Source organism: Lynx canadensis, chromosome E3, assembly GCF_007474595.2.
Source record: "Lynx canadensis isolate LIC74 chromosome E3, mLynCan4.pri.v2, whole genome shotgun sequence".
In the NCBI taxonomy this organism is placed as follows: Eukaryota; Metazoa; Chordata; class Mammalia; order Carnivora; family Felidae; genus Lynx; species Lynx canadensis.
In genome coordinates this window covers 22,927,766-22,945,416 of record NC_044318.1, presented here as the reverse complement: position 1 = coordinate 22,945,416, position 17,651 = coordinate 22,927,766, and the positions used below count along the sequence as shown (strand labels likewise).

Below are 17,651 nucleotides of genomic sequence, written 5' to 3'. Positions count from 1 at the left end.
TCTGCTAGAGCTGAGAAGGAGCCAGCACAGTCTCTTAATCAAGACTCTGACAATACTGTTGAAGAGGACTCACTTCAAGAGAGGGAAACGACGGTTAGAAAGTTGCAGCAAAGCCTTTCAGAAATGGAAGAGCTGAATGGCCATTTAAAGAAAGTTGCTTGCAATCTCAAGGTGGAAAATGGAAAGTTGGTTTTGGAGCTTGAAGACGTAAGACGTCGGCTGGAAGAAACTACTGTCTGTAACCGTAAGAATTCTCTGGAAACAAAATCTATTACGCAGGCCTTAAAAATAGAAAAAGGACACTTAATCGTAAAATTGTGCCGGGCTGAAAAGAAGCTGTTGGAGGAAACAGCCAGGTATGAGCAAGCTATTAAAGAACTGACCAACACGTATAACTTGTCTAAATCCTCCTCCCAGTTAGAGCAGGAGTGTTTAATTCAACTCAGTCAAGACAAAGATGATGAAATACTACAACTCAAAAAGAGTGTGGAGCAGATGGATGCCGACCATAGAGAAACTAAGGACATGCTCTCCTCTGCTCTGGAGGAGCATAAGCGATTGACACAACTTATTAAAGAGAAAGAAATCTGTATCGAAAAACTTGAAAGAAGGCCAGAGCTCCAGGAGCTATTAGAGAAGTACGTCCAAGTCTTAAGAGAAAATGAAATTTTACAGCAAACCGTGGAGGAGCAAGACATTCGTCTTGCAACCACGAGAGAAGAGAATGAATTTCTGCAAGACGAACTGGAGTGTCTGAGAGAAGACAGCCAAACTGTACCTGTGGTCGACCCGCAAACGCAAGACCGTATCACAGAACTAGAATGCGAGGTGTATCAGCTGAATGTAGAAAGAGTTCGTCTGGAAGACGAAATCAAACAAGAACAAAAGATCATTGAGGATCAACGCCAGGGTAAGCTACAATGGCTTCGTTTTTTACAAGACCAGAAACGGAGGGTAGAGGATCTCACACACCAGCATGAGCAAATGACCATTAAACACGCTCAGCTCCTTTCAGCGAAAGATGAGGAGATTAAGATTTTGCAGAACACAATAGAGGAAATGAAAACCCAGATCCTTAAAAAACCCAGCACATTCCTACAAAACATTCTGATGTTTTCCAAGTAACAACGATTCAGCATCTTCCTGTAGAAAAACGGAAGTGAAAAGCATGATTTATCTAAAGCTGAAACTGAAAGATTAAGTAAAAGGAACAAAAGGACAAGAATTGGAGATTAAAAATAAAAAAAAAAAACATAAAAAAAAAAAGAACTGGAGATTAAACTCCTCACTGAAAAGAACATCTGATTAACTGAACAGATTGATCACCTATCCAAAGATGAGACTGGTAAACTAACTCAGATTATCCGGCAAAAAGATTTGGAGATAGAGGACCGCCCCAGCAGGACGTCTGTGGCTTCCTACAACTAGAATGTGGAATACCTTCACCGGCAATTGCAAGGTATGCTTTGGAAAGAGAACAAGTATTAGCTGCCTTACAGGAGAACTAGGGAAAACAGCAATCTGAACAGAGAGTATCACAAAATGACAGATAGAATTGTTGCCAAAGAAGCATATCTCATGAAGCTGTAAGATGAAAATATTCACTAGAATCGAGTCTAGCGACCAGGACGTGTCTAGAGAAACGATTCAGAATTTGTCACACGGTATCCAAGAAAAAGACACTGGAGTGGATGCATTAAGGCAGGAATGTCAGGCTTTATTGGCAATTTTGCCAAACTCACCGTGACAATAATCCTAAACTACAGATGACCTGTATTGGCCTGGTCCAGAGTCACGAAGGAAACGAAATCAAACTAAAAAAATTCAGAGACAGGACTGACACAAATTCAGCTTAGCACCGCGGAGCTTTGCAATGGCAAGGATCTGCTTTTAGGGAAATTCGCCATCATTTCGTTCCAGCCCTCCACCGAATCATCCGAGTCAGCAGGCTCTCTTAAGGCAATTAAGTCTGGTGTATCCGAGTGAGTCTTCTCGATTGCTCCATTAAGAGGTAGAGGAGCTCAGAAAGTCAATGCAGGAAGAAAGATGCCACAATGAGAACCCTCCAGGACGATAACCAGAGACTGTCTGCTTCGACTGCTGCCCCTTCAGAACTGGAAAGAAAACACCACGAACACCCCGATTCGGAGATCAAGCAGCTCAAGGAGAAGCGAGATGTTTTACCAAACTTACTTCAGGAAAAACAGCTCCTGTTTTCCCAAAGCAGAAAACGTGATGAATTGCTTCCCCTGAACGAGAACTTCACCGGCGAAGTGGGTGAAAAGGAACTTTGGAGGCAGGCAGTAACAAATCTGAAGGAGAGACTATCAAATTTTGAAATGGACGTGTGTAAACTAAAACAGGACAATGAAACAAGAGTGGAAACGTCTAGAGAACGGGAGACACAAAATCAAGCACTACCAGAGACAAATACGCAGCTTTTAATGGTGCAGAGAGAGGAAGAATCCTAGCGTGCTCCAACGAAAGAGAAGGTGCTTGCTTCGAAAGGGCTACTGAAAGACAAAGAACAGGGCAAGACCGGGGAATTACATCAGCTTGTAAATGCAGTTACATCAATTCAGGACAAGACAGCCATGTGCCAGCGGGAGGAGAGATGAAGTCATGTGGGCCCCGGAACAAAGAAATGGAAACCTGTGCCCTCCAGAATGAGATCCAACATCCACGTGAAAAAGAATGACACCTAAAGCAGGAGCTGGAGAGATCACAGCGCCACGCTTTGGGATCCGAAGATTCTCGTCAGCGCGGTGCTTTGGCCGCAGAACACGGAGCGGCTAAACTAAGAAAGAAGACCATGGTATTGGAGGAGAAGCTAGTTGTGTCTTCCAACGCAATGGACAATGCGAGCCATCGAGCCAGTCCGCAGACAGCGTCACCGCAGGAGCAATTACACGTGGTCACCAGGCAAAAAGATGAAAGCGTATTCTGGCTTTCTGCCTCCCAGGAACAAGAAAAAAGCAGCACGCTGGAGCACTAGCTAAGCTAAAGCTGGAAGCAGCCCAATGGATGGAAAAAGCGGACACCCTACAAGGAAAACTGATGTCATTGCAGGGACAGTTAACCGAAGCGGATGCTGTCTTGGATCCGAAGGAAGACCAAACTGAAGAATTCAAAACACAAAATGAGGTCCAACAGGAAATACCGGATGATGCGCAGAAGCAATTAATGAACTCACTGACGCCGAGAGGTGGACAGAATCCTGATAAGGAAACTCTTAACTGGATATGTTCAAGCACAGGAACACGGACGTCGTGAAGCTTGATGGCTGATGGGATGCAGCCTGGGTATCAAAGAGGAAGAAATGAGGAACAAGGTGGTGTCACCGGGTGGATGACTGGGTGGTTTGGACCCAAAGGTGCCCCCAACACACCTGTGAAACCGAATCACCAATCCACGCCCGGTAACTCTTTTCCAGGACTTTTGGTAAAATTTCTAAAAACTGAACCTCAATTAGCTTTTCCACCGCCCAAGCTCCCTGCTCATGACATGAAGCCTCCAGACTCAGCAGGAAGGAAAGCACTGTCTTTAAGAAAAGTACCACCATGTCTTAAAACTACCCTTGGATCCACACCCAGAAACACAGATGGGATTTCCCAAGCCACGGCCACTGCTGTGTCTCTTATTAACCCACCTGGACCGGAAACGGATGGGTGTGGGCATCATCTTCTAAATGCTGTGACTGACACTTTACCCACGTACAACACCATTAATACTGTCACCTGGGAAGAGGACTGACCTGGCCAAAGACCTTTCAAAGCAATACAGGATTCTTAAGCCACAGAGGAGACAGTACTTGAAAGAAACCAAGTCACTATGCGTGTGTACCGTATCACAAAATGGCCTTTTGCGAAATGTACTATATTGATAGTTTTGGTTTAAGTTAACTAAAAATATTCTTAATATTTGAAAAGACTGTCTTTTAATGACTGCACAGGTATTCACCAAACTGAAAACAGTGGCTACTTATGGGGCACCTGGGCGGCTCAGTCGGTTGAGCGTCCGAAAAAGAGCTCAGGTCTATAGGCAGGAGGGAGCAGGAAGAAGGAAGTAAAAAAAAGGTGGGTTGGTTACTGCAAGGTTCCTTTCCTTTAGGGGATGTAAGGGGCTTATCATGCAGATGACCTGACTCATGATGATCAGGCTAGTCAACGGTTTAAGGTTCCCTTTCTGGGAGAGCCAAAACTGTAATTACGTTAAGCCTTAGTTTGGTGGAGTGGGACTTAGCATAAGCGACTCCAGTTTGGGTATGCTGTCTTGTCTTTAACACTCTCAAGGTGGAAAGAACCAGCACTGGAAAGGCTCACCCAGTTGCCACTAGAGAAGGAGGGGCATCTGCTTCAGGGCTCTGCACTAAAGCACCTGGCTCTGCACTAAAGCACCCCTAAAGCACCAGGGGTCAAGTGGGGCCTTAAGTACAGTCTACGCTTTCCTTACCAAAGCACATTCCCTGGTTCAGGGCTGAATGTGCCAGGGGAAAGAGACACATTTTCCTCCAAGAAGGAGCCCTCCCATTGCCAAGCTGTGTGGCCATGGGGTTGTGTCTACCCAGAGGGGGCACATCTTGCAAATCCACTCAAAGGCATTATATAAGCTAGCAGCAAGCCTGAGCTGTACCACCCCTGCACTACTGTGGCCCCTCCGATCTCTACGACCCCTCAGAACATGGAGGACAGGTTCCTATGGACCCCATCCCCGAATCAGGCTTACCCTGACAGGTCACCTGAAGAGCAATCTTTTGTTCATTATGAATCACAAATCATTTGCAAAATAGGAAGCTGCCTAAATGCTGGCATGAGCTCCCCGTGAACTGCTGTAGGAGGCAGATGGTTGCCAATTAAGGTAGGACTCGGCCATCATGGATTCAGTAGGGCTTCAAACGGGGTGCCTCAAACAGGCTTTGTTCACGCGCCGAGAGGCTCCAGCTCTAAATGCCGAAGCACCTTCGCCCTGGCCTGTCCTTGTTGTTTCCAGAGCTGACAGAAGCCCAGCTGTGGATGTCCAGGGACATCTTTGGGCAGAATACCAAGCCTCGCAGCAGTCAGCCCCTGTTCAATTAAGAGAAGAGAGGACTGATAAATGTTCAGTTTACTTGCATCCCCTCAAATAGCCAACACAAGGGAGAGAATAATCTCATACATTCTGAAATAACTTAAACTCATTAAAATTGAAAAAAAGAAAGAAGGGAAGAAAGAATTCTGCAGCAATGAGCTGACACAGAGAACAGGGATTTGGGGACGTCACACAACAAGCCAAAGATGTGGCTCAGAAAAGACAGGAAACCCACTCGGGATACTTAAAAGTATGACCGCTCAGCTAGCTAGCTAACCAGCTAACCAGACAGGCAAACCAGGACCAGGAGATCAGTCTCAAACACCCTGTGAAGTGAGGATGGACGGTTGAGTTCTGTTCTCAATGTTAAACCCGAATGAATTATCCTGGAGGAGGGAGAACTGCTATCAATTAAACAAACAATATGCCGATAAAAGAGCTGTGTGATGATAACCATTAAGCACATTTATTCATGCCCTCTGTTCAAGACATAGGCTCCTCATCTGTCACAGTCACACAGACATGATGTACGTACTTGCTCCGATGCCAGCAGATACAAAGCCCCTCTCCCTCGGCACGCACACCACTCACCCGAGACCACCCAGGGAAAGGGCCTCCACACGCCGACCCCACGTGCACCTTCATCCGTTCCCCCGCCTCAGAGCCACACGTACCAGTGGCCAGCCTCTTCATGCCTAGCAAGATGATGGAACGTTCTGCAAAGCTGGTGGGGTCACTCTACTCCTCAGGAAGGTGCCACCTCCCGTGGCCTTGTGTGGCCCCTGGCTTGGGTCATGGCACTGCAAGCACTGCTCTGCTCCCCCTAAGGGTGTAAGGACCCTGTTGACCTGAGGCTCCAGGCTGGCCATCCACAAGTCAGTACCTGTGATCTATCCTAGGCTGTGAGGACCCGGGGAAGACACAGGAAGACACCCACTTCTGTCCTCTGGGAAGTCCTGCTGCTCTGTTCTCTGTGAAACCGAGAGTTACAAATGCAGAAGGAACCAGCCAGACTGGGGATATAAACAAGGGCAGCTGGCTGGGTGGCCCCCTGTGAATGAAGCCCTAGGCCCCATTTAAAGAAGACAGATGCTGCTCAAGCCCTAGATTAGAAGAGAAGCTAGAAACAGGATTTTCAAAGGAACGCTCCTCATTAAAAAAAAAAAAAAATGCTATCAGGACACGTGGGTGGCTGTCAGCTGGGCGTCTGACTTCGGCTCAGGTCATGATCTCAATGTGGATGGGTTTGAGCCCCACATCAGGCTCTGTGCTGACAGCCCAGAGCCTGAAGCCTGCTTTGGATTCTGTGTCTCCCTCTCTCTCTGCCTATCCTCTACTCACGATCTGTCTCTCAAAGAAAGAAAGAAAGAAAGAAAAAAAGAAAGAAAGAAAGAAAATGTTGAAATGAAAAAAAATAACTTTTAGAAATGCTATCAAATTCTTTAAATCTCCCCTTTTCCAAGATAACACAAATCTATTTGCAACTTGGTCTGTTGTCCCAAATATCTGGTGAATCATAGCTTTTGCTGTACATGAGGATGCCGTTTTGGTTAATCTTCATCATCAACAGCTCTTCTGGTTATTGCACGTGTGCGAAAACTTCACGGTCACGATGTTTCTGATGGGGCTTTCCACACATGACAACCGTCTCGGACCTCAGCACAGAAATAATTTTCATGCGAACCTGTGCCCCTTCCAGAGTTTTCTTTTTCTCTACCCCCAGTGTACCCGCCTGTACCCTGGACTCACTGCACTGACCTCTGCACTGACCTCAGGGTAACACAGATGTTGATGAATGATGGGGCCTTTTACACTTTACAGGATCTGTTGATTGTCATCCACCCAGAGAACCTTCTCAAACATTTGTAATACAGAAGGTCCAAAGAAGAGCTTGACGGGTTAGGGGAATTTCTAAGGAAGGTGGCCTTCTTAAGTTCCCAAAAGCCTTCTAGGGTGGCATTGGCTTTTTCTGTTCACAATACGGTTCTCAGTTTATTGGGCTGAAATACTGTCCAGACTCTGACGTTGGACCCATTTCTGAGGTGGACTTACCGAAGTAAAGGCTGGCATGGAAGGTGTAATTTCAAAGCATTCATTTACAATGAGAAATACAATTGTTCATTCAAGCCCAATGGCCAGCACCATCTTTACTGTAGAGAAAGCCACATGGGAAGCCAAACTAGAACTAAAAGTTTGCCGATGGGGGGAAAAATGAACTTGATTCACCTCAAACGGAGTAGCCACGCTGAGTCTGGCCAGAAGCCAGGGCCTCTGGCTTCTCATTCATCTGCTAAATGTCACCATGGGTTCTCAAGAGAAAGAATACTGTAGGCAAAATCACACTTTGTACCGAAAGGCTTTTGTCCCAAATCTAAACCGTGTGGCCCATTTTAGAGGCAGGCCAAGGTCCTACTCCAGGGTAAGCAATTCTTCCTCCCTGGCCTCTTCTCTCACATTTACTGCTTGATTTGGGGGCTTGTGGAAGACCCAGAGACACAGCGCTCAAGTTCCCCTTCAGAAGCAGCAAACTGCCGTGGCAAGAATATGAATCACTGACAGCCTCCATCTGGCAGCTCCTCCCAGGTACTTAGATTTGAACCAAGGTGACACTTTTTGTGGGTTGGTCCTTGGCCAAGACTGAGAAGTATGGCAGTACTAGGGGCTGGCCATTTCTGCCCAGTGCAGGACTCCTCTAATGAGCAACCTGGGCCCTGGAGCACCCTCTACTCTGGAAGTCCCCTGGGATTCTGGACATCCTGGAGAAGAGACGGGAACTCCTTGAGAGGAACAAGACATCGAGAGGATCCAAGGAAGAGGTGACCTGGGCTTGCCTCTCTATAGCCCCAGAAGGACGTGCCGGCGTCTTGGCTGCAAAGACTCAGACCTCAGTGATGAACAGTATCTTTATTCCAAAGTCCTCTGCTGGGATTGTGGTGTCCTGAGCAGGTATTTTCCCAGTTTCAGTGAAGCAATTCCTTCCAGAAACAGTCTAATGGTATTTCCAAATCCTCCAAGCTGGGTAACCAGGGGGATTTTATTAGACATATTTATTCTACAATCCAGCATCTCACAAGACATCCAGAAGCTTCTTGTAAGCTGCCTCTCCTGCCTGCCTCCCAGGCAGAATTCTCACGTTGCTTCTCAGACATTAAAAATAAAATGAAAAAGCTCCTGTTGTGCAGGATGAAACCGTCTGAGCTGAAAGGTTCCTGCTTCCACCCCAGCCAGTTGGTAGACATGCCTGTCTTCCACCTCCTTCCTGTCTGTGTAAGTCCCCTTGTGGCTGGCAGCCTTTCTCTGCCATGGTCAAACCGACTTTAGATCTGCAAGGCCGAGGCCGTGGTTGAACTGTAACACAAAACTACCCTACTTCTATTTCCATTTCTATTAGACCTTTCTAATGATTCCTTCTTGAACTGACGCTTAAATGGCTAAAGACTGATCATAGTAGAACATTTAATTGTTTACTTGTCTAACTCTCTCAGCCCTAATGAAATACTGTGTTTTCACTGAGCAGCTTACATGGTGTTTTCTTCCTGTCACTGAAGAGAGCAAGGGGGCTGAGGCAGAATTCAGATGAGCCCATGCTCACTTGGTGTTCTCATCCTAGGCATTTTTCATCCGACAGCGAGGAACAGAGCCCTCTGGAGGGAGAATCACAGAGTTCTGGGGAACAAGCTTTCGGACATGATCACATGCAGGTCCTCAGAGAGGAAGAAGGCGGCTGAAGAGGAGTCACCAGAGACCATGTCACCCTGTTGGGATTCCTAGACGGGGTGCAGGCTCTGCGTGTTAAAGGCTGGTGTTGGAGCCACTCCAGTCACCTTTCTTCACACACCCCCTTCTCACTGCCCATGGTGTCACCTCCGGGCCATCCCCCGGGTGCACACCACCCTCCCCTGTCACCAGATCATTACAGAAGCCTCTGGACTGACCCGTGTTTATCCCAGCTTCACTACAGTCTGCTTCCGGCACAGCAGCAAGAGGTCTTTCATGTCCCTCTCCATCTGAGGACCCTCCAGTGGCTCCCAGCTCACTTAGAGGAAAGCCAGGGTTCTGACCACAGCCTCCACCCCCACTGTTCCCTCTAACCTCGCCTCTTCGCGTTCACCCTTTGCTTGTTCAGCTCCAGCACTCCTGACCTCCTACCTCAGATATTCTTCACATGCTTCCTCCTTAGGGCTTTTCACTTGCCATCCCCGCTACTGGAACAGAACTCTCCTGGGAACCTGCGGGGTTCACTGCCTCGTACCTTTATCCAAATGTCATCATTCAATGCGGCCTCTACCCCTTACATACTCCCCAGCCTCCATCTCTGTCTTCTTTTCTCCGTAGACTTTCCTACTGACACACACTTTAGTTCACCTACTTATTTTGTTTGCTGCTGATCCACCTTACTGGGATCTTAGCTCTAGGAGGCCAAGGATCTTCCTCTGTTGTTTTCACTGCTGAATCGTCAGTGCCTAGAAAAGTGTCCAGCACTAATTAGGTGTGCCAGTGCATATTTTTTTGAGTGACTAGAGTACATCAATAAATGTAAACGTGCATAAATGAATGAACAGGCATTCATTTCTGGCCACGAATCCCAATGGCCAGAGTCTACTCTAGGCCAGAAGCCTGGACGCATCTGCACTTTGCATTCTAGGATCCTGGGCATGAAGAAATCTTCCAGTGGGAGACGGCGATGCTAAAGGCAGAGTGAGATCCAGAGCCCAGAACGAGCCCCAGCCTTCCAGCCAGAAGCGCCGATTTAAGCCTAGGGCAACATGATGGAGGAGGAGGGGATGTGAACCTGAGTTCAAAAAGGCCCTGCTTCACAGCATGAGAAGGGACAAGTGGACTCAAGGAGCTTCCCTGGAGGCATCAGATAAAGACAGTTCGGTGAGTGGAGAAGGCATCACTGTGAACACCCCTTGAGTCTGGGGATGCTCTGGGAGCCTGGGGATGGTTTTGGCTGTTAGAGCCCAGAACAATCCAGGACGATTTTCCAGAAGGAGAAGAGGGGAAGTTGGCTACCTAGGACCATGTCCTTGTATAGGACTGATTCATAGAATCATGGGGCCAAGGTCAATGACTGAGACACATCCCTCTCCGAAGGCTTCTGGAGAGGGGAGTTCCATTTATCCCCTGTTCGCCAAGTCTGGGGTTTCAAACTTCTTACAAAAAAGTAGTATTTCTCCATGAGACTTCGACATTTGAGAACCTCAGTCAGTTCAACCTAACACTTATGTATTCATCAAATTTTCAAGGTACGCACATTTTACGTTTTGACAGTTGTGTCAATCCGCCCACCAGAAACAGCGTACCAATTTATATTGTCTGTTTCTCATGCCTTACGTTGAGTATCTATCTCTTTCTACCTGCTTTGAGGGGAATCCTATTTCCCAGAGACTTGTCTGCTTGATTTATCCTTCCAAAGTTCTGGTCCTTGATTTGATTAATCAATTCCACAGACTTTTTGCTTTGTGATTAATGTAGGCTCATATCTTTATTAATTTCTTCCACTTTTTATTTTGCTGTTCATTTTCTAGCCTAGTTTGAATTCTTCATCCAGTTATTCTCAATCTTCCAACGTTTAAGCATATTTATGTTAGCAGTATCAGCTTTAGATGATGAATTTTTACTAAGAATAACTTTAGTCCCATCCCCGTATGTATTTGTATACAGTGGTCTCATCATCTTAAATGTCTAGTCTGTCTTTTCAGTATTGATTTCCACTTTGACAGAGGAGCTATTTTTTTATTTTGTTTAACTTCCAGATGGCTATCATTTATCTTCATTTAGGCACAGTCTTGCTATTAATGTGATCAGGAAATAGAGTTTGTAAAATTTTAATTTGGGGATTGGTTGTGGATTTCTTTGCCTGGGTACGTACATTGTATCAGTCAGGATGGGTTAGGTTAAGCTGCAATTAACAACTAAATATTCTCAGTGCCTTAACTAACATGGGTAAGCTGGGTGTTCTTCTCATCATATCCATTTAAGGACTGGAGCGGATAGAGGCTCCACTTTGACACCTGCTTCCATGATCACAGGGGCAAAGAAAAGAGAACCTGGCTTTTAAAGCCACTTCTGTGTTCATTTCATTGGCTGAAGGAAGTTCAGACGCCAAGGTTCCACACAGCATGGATGTCTTAACCTCCCAAGGGAGGAGGACTGAGTATTTGTGAATAAACATTCTATCATATGCATTCAACAGATACTTATAAAGGACTGTGGAGACACCTCCTGCTATATACCAAAACGTGTCATAGACTTTGGAATCCTAGCAGATATTGTCAGTTGATGTCCTGCCTCCCCTTCTCATCCCTGACCCTCCTGTTATCATCCACTTTCCAGCCAGAGGAGGCCATGTGACCCAGACGTAAGTGGAAGTTGGTGAGGTTCCTAGGAAAGCTTTTTTTTTTTTTTTTCTTTTTTAAGCTTTTGTTTTTCTGATGTTGGTGCTGCCTGGTCTTCTTCCTCCTTCTTCCTGTCTTGAGTGCTAATGTTGAGAAAGGCCAAGAGAATGCCAGAAACATTTGCCTTGACATTGTTGAGCATCTGAACCAACGTCAGCAGCTGCCTACTCACAGATTTCTCATATGAAGAAAAAAGTAGCCTCGTGTTTGTATAAACCACTGTGGTTGGGCTTCCTGTTACTTGCATCTGAAAGCATTTCTGAGTCATAACAGAATTCAGCATGTAAACAAGACAATTCCCATCTTCAGTGAGTAATAATCCATTAGAAGTATTGTTATGAAATTATAGAAAATACGTTCATCGGTCTCTGCCCCCAGTTCCTGCACACAACTCCCAAAAGCCTTGTAATTTCCTAACCGATCAGATCACTAAGAGCTTCTTTTGTTCCAATATTTGAGATTTGATCCCAGTTCCTGACACAGTTCCTAAATTCCCCGGAATTTCCTGGGTGATAGCAGTGCCTTTTGTTCTAATGAGAAAACTCTGGATGGGCTAATGGGTGGCCCCTGGATGGGGGCTGGTTACTAGAAAGACCGTGATTAGAAGCTTGGGATTTTCAGCCCTACTACCTCTCTCTGTGCCTTGCCCCTCCGACCATTCTCCACAGAGGAAAGAGGGATGAAAACGAGTCAATAGTTGTTCATGCCAACGTGATGAAGTCTCCATAAAAATCCAATAGCACAGGGTTTGGAGAACTTCCACGTTGGTGAACAGGGTTAGTGAACCCTCCCAGAACTTGCCCTATGTATCTCTTCATCTGGACAGTCCTCTGTATGCTCGATCACACATAATCTTTGTCAATGTAAATCAGTGTTTCTCTCAGTCCTACGAGCTGTTCTAGCAAGTAACTGAATTCAAAACGGGGGTGGTGGTGGTCATGGGAACCTCTGACTAGCAACCAAGTCAACAGAAATTGTGGGTCATCTGAGGACCTACCACTTGGAAATGGCATCTGAAGTGGGGGGCAGTCTCGTGGGACCGGGCCCTTAACCTATGGGTTCTGTGCTACTCCTGTTAGGGTCAGAATTGAATTGAATTGTAAGATACCCAGCTGGTATCATGGAGAATTGCTTGGTACCAGGGGGAGGGAGGGGAACACAACACATCTAGTGTTAGAAGTGTTGTGAGTGTGGTAGTTGTGTGAGAGTAAAGGAGAGAGTCACAAGAAGAGTGCGTTTTTCCTACTCATCTGTGGACAGCTGAAAAGAATGCTAAATATGTATTCTAAAAGAATGTATGTAAAAGAATTTATATGGTCCCAGATTATCAAAGGTGTTCAAATATGTGCTAGGAGACAAAGTAAGATTGTCAAAATGTTGATAATCATTGAACAAAGAATCTATTTTTTCCCAAAACATAGTTTTCTCAATTATTATAGGTGCAACAACCACACTAACAATTACTTAGCCAACTCTAATTTTCACTGGTATCAGTGATTCACCACTGTTATTTTTACAACAGCTTTATGGAAACTAGAATTCACATACCATATAATTGACCAATTTAAAATGTAGTTCTTAGTATATTTGCAGAGTTGAGCAACTATCACCACAATCTATTTTAGGGTATTTGCATCACTCCAACAAGAAACTCTGTATCCTCTTAGGAGTACTCCTTATTTCATCCCAACCTCCCCCAACCCCTCTTGCCCCTCCTCCATCCCACTTCTGCCCACAGCCCTAGGCAACCACTAATCTATTTTCTCTTTCCACGGATTTACCTCTTCTGGACATTTCATATACATGGAATGATACACACATTAGGTGGTCTTTCAAGATGAGCTTTGTCCACTTAGCATGTTCTCACAGTTCGTCCATGCTGTAGCACACATCGGTACTTCACTTCTTTTACTCCCAGTTATTCCATTGTATGAGTACACCACATTTCTTCATCCATTCGCTGGACATTGCATTTTTTTCCTTTTTTTCTATGATGAATAATGCTGCTACAAATATTCATGTACAAGTTTTTGTTTGAACACCTGTTTTTGATTCTTTGGGGGTATATACTTGTGAGTGAAATTACTGGATGTTTAACTTTTTGAGGAACTTCCAGGCTGTTTTCCTAAGTGGCTGCACCCTTTTACATTTCTACCAGCAGCGTATCACATTCCTATTTCTCCTATCCTCTCCAATGCTTGTTATCATCTGTCTTTTTTATTTTAGCCATTCTAGTAAGTGTAAAGTGGTATCCTGTTGAGGGTTGGATTTGCATTTCCCTGATGACTAACAATGTCGACATCTTTTCACATGTTTATTGGCCATGGGTGTATCTTCTTAGACTGAGTTTTTTGCCCACTTTTTCAATTTTTTAAAAAATGTTTTATTTATTTTTGAGAGAGTCAGAGAGAGAGAGAGAGAGAGAGAGAGAGAGGCAGAGATAGAGACAGACACAGAAGCTAAAGCAGGGTCCAGGCTTTGAGCTGTTAGCACAGAGACAGATGTGGGGCTTGAGCCCACAAACCGTGAAATCACGACCTGAGCCAAAGTTGGACGTTTAACTGACTGAGCCACCCAGGCATCCCTTTTGCCCATTCTTAAATTGAGTTATTTGATTTTGCGTTTTTGAGTTGTAAGAGTTCTGTATCTATATTAGTACAAGTTTCTTGTCAGAAATATGATTTGTAAAAATTATCTCCCATTCTATGGGTTGTCTTTTCACTTTTCAACTATGTCCTTTAAAGCACAAACATTTTTTAATGTTTACTTATTTTGAGAGGGAGAGAGCGTGCATGAGTGGGGGCAGGAGCAGAGACAGAGGGAGAGAATCCCAAGCAGGCTCCATGCTGTCAGCATAGAGCCTGACGTGGGGCTTGATCTCACGAACTGTGGGATCATGACCTGAACCGAAATCAAGAAATGCTTAACTGACTTGAGCCAGCCAGGCACCCCAAAGCACAAAATTTTTAAATTTTGATAATGTCAATTACCTGTTTTTTTCCTTCTGCTGTGTTTTTGGTGTCAAGGCCACAAAGATTTACATCTATGCTTTCTTCTAAGAATTTAATAGTTTTAGCACTTAACATTTAGGTCTTTGATCCATTTTGAGTTAGTTTTTACCTATGGTGTGAGGCAGAAGTTCAACTTCATTCTTTTGCATGCAATATCCAGTTGTCCCCACACTGTTGAAAAGACTGTTCTTTCTCCCATTGGGTTGTCTTGATGCCTTTGTTGAAATCAATTGGCTATAAATAAGATGGTACATTTCTAGATTTTCAATTCTATCCCATTAATCAATATGTCTTTCCTTACACTAATACCACACTATCTCGATTACTGTAGCTTCCTAATAAGTTTTTAAGTCAGGAAGGGTGAGTTCTCCAACTTCGTCCTTCTCTTTAAAGATCTGCTTTGGCTATTTTGAGTTCCATAAATTCCCATATGAATTTTAGCATCAGCCTGTCAGTTTCTGCAAAGAAGCCAGCTGTGGTTTTGATAAAGATTTCATTGAATCTGTAGATCAATTGGAGAAGTGCTGCCATCTTAACAACATCGTCTTCCAATCCAGGAGTCTGTTTATTTAAATCTTGTTTAATTTCTTTCAATAATGTTTTATAGATTTAGTGTACAAGTTTTGAATCTCTTTTTTAGGTAAATGTAATTAGTATTTTATTTTTTGATGCTGTTGCAAATGCAATTTTTTTTTGGGGGGGGGGGGGTAGGTTTATTAATTTATTTTGAGAGTGAGAGTGCGTGAGTGGGGGGAATGCAGAGAGAGAGAATCCCAAACAGGCTTAGCATTGTATGTGCAGAGCCCAACGCAGGGCTCGAACTCAAGAACCAGGAGATCACGACCTGAGCTGGTCTACAGCCTGGCCCCCTGAGGCTTGGAGTTGAACAACGAAATTGAACAAAACTAAGCAAAACGTTGGGGGGGGGGGGGAACGAAAGCGTAAAAAGCAAATATAGAAAGCTCAAGGGGAAGTAAAAGTGTTTTCAGACACACACAGAAAAGAAATGTCCCCACGTGCTCTGGCCAAACCAAATGCCCCCTTTTACTCAACTGTTGAAAACAAAGAAGAAGAAAAAGCGATGAAAAAGTCACACTTTCATACCCCTTCTCGGAACAAACAGTCAGCGGGGACAGGACAGCTCACCGCCCTGAAAGACCTTGAAAGATTTAACCCAGAAAACACAGCACACGATGATCAACCTCCAGAGGCTCTCAAAACCACTACAAACTCCGGTCTCTTCTGTCATTTCATCATCGATCGTTTCCTGTCAAGCATTAAAGCCATACCAGAGAAACCTGGACAAGGATTTGCTCCCCAATCCAAAGTGAGAAAAGCTGTTTGGAAAGCCCCGCCTCTTTTTGTTTTTCCATTTGCCCAAGGCCTTTCCACAATTCTTTCCTCCCGGTTCCAAAGGACTACAGGTCAAGAACTTGAGCAGTCCGGTCCACAGGGGCCACGGTTGGGAGACGGCACACCCTCCAAAGTCCCTCCAAGGAAGTCCTGAGTCTCCCTAAGCGGCTCCGATGGGCTCTGATCGCCCCTTCCTTATTTACTGCCTTCAGGCACTTGGAGGTGGACGGTCGGTCGGCAGTGGCCGGGCGACCCGGAAAGGCTGAGAAAGCCGCCCCCCAGAGCACCGCGCCCGCCCGGCCTCGGGCACACCAGTTAGCCGAGTTTTCACGCAAGGCGAAGCCCCGGGAGAGGCGGGGAGGCCCGGGGAAAGCTTGGGTCCAGACCCCAGAGGACGACGCTCAGCGGGGCCGGGACAATGGGCGGCGGGGACCCGCGCGGGGGGCGTCCCGGGAGGCCGGCCCGCCCCGCTGTTCCCGGGGGCTCGGGCGGCGGCCCCGAGCTGGCTGCCTGGCCGCGGCGTGGCGCAGCCCTCCTCCCTGGCCCGAAGCGGACACGGCGCGGAGCGAGCGGCCGGGCCCGAGCGCGGGGCCCCGCGGGGCAGCGGGCCCGCCCCGGCCCGGGCCACGACCCCGACCCCCGGTCCCCGGCCCGCGCGCTCCCGGCCGGCCCGGCACGGCTCACTCACCTGCCCACGGTCTGCTTGGCGAGCTGCTTCGTGCGGTTCAAGAGCAGCGGCAGCGGCGGCCCGCGGGGCTCGGGCCTGGCGCGGCTACATCACTTCCGGGCCGAGGCGGCGGCGGCGGCTGCTGGTGCGCCTCCTGCGGCTGCTGCTGCGGCGGCGGCGGCTCTGGCTGCGCCGGCTGTGGTTGCTACTGCGGCTGCTGCGGTGGCGGCTGCGCTGGCTGCGGCTTCTGCGCCGGCTGCGACTGCGGCTGCGGTGCGGCTGCGACTGCGGCGGCGGCGACTGCTACGGCTGTTGCGGCGGCGGCTGAGCGACGGCGTCGGCAGCTGCGCCGGCTGCGGCTGCTACTGCGGCGGGTGCGGCGGCTGAGCGGCTGATGCTGCTGCGCCGGCTGCGGCTGCTGCGGGGGCTGAGCGGCGGCGGCGGCTGCGGCTGCTACGGCGGCTTCTGTGGCGGCGGCGGCGGCTGCGCTGGCTGCGGCTGCTACTTCAGCTGCTGCGGGGGCTGAGCGGCGGCTGCGGCGACGACTGCGGCGGCTGCGGCTACTACTGCAGCTGCTGCGGCGCCTGAGCGGCGGGGGCGGCTGCGCCGGCTGAGGCTGCTACTGCGGCTGCTGCGGTGGCTGAGCGGCGTCGGCGGTTGCGGCTGCTACGGCGGCTGAGCGGCGTCGGCGGTTGCGGCTGCTACGGCGGCTGAGCGGCGTCTGCGGCGGCGGCGTCTGCGGCGGCTGCTGCTCCAGGGCCGGGCCGGAGCCCCGCCCTCGCCGCGTCACTTCCATCGGGGCCGCCCGCCGGGGACCGCGCGGGGCCGGGCTGGCAGAGGAGCGCCAGGCTCGGGCGCCGCGCGCCGCCTGGCCCCCGCCCCCCAACCCTGGCTGCTTCGCCGAGCGCACCGAGCCCCGCTCCCGGCGCCGCCGCGGGTCCCGACTCCCGCCCTGGCTAGGCCGCGCACCGGTGGGACTGGGCGGCGGTTCGTGATCTCGCAGTTCCTGAGTTTTAGCTGGCGGTGGGCTCTGTGCTGACGGCTCGGAGCCTGGAGCCTTCCTCGGATTCTGTGTCCCCCTTCTCTCCGCCCAACCCCTGCTTGTGCTTTCTCTCATACAAACACACTACTTACCTAGAAAATGTTTTAGAA

General features: G+C 47.9%; 1 long non-coding RNA gene across 1 annotated transcript; it reads right to left on the bottom strand.

The window, feature by feature from the left end:
* Positions 1-359: 359 nt before the first annotated feature.
* Positions 360-16,675, bottom strand: LOC115504570. Its single transcript, XR_003965718.1, has 3 exons — positions 16,521-16,675; positions 4,726-5,063; positions 360-3,298 (listed from the first exon to the last, which is right to left on the bottom strand). It is a non-coding gene; the product is annotated as an uncharacterized LOC115504570 (long non-coding RNA).
* Between the last annotated feature and the right edge of the window lie 976 nt (positions 16,676-17,651).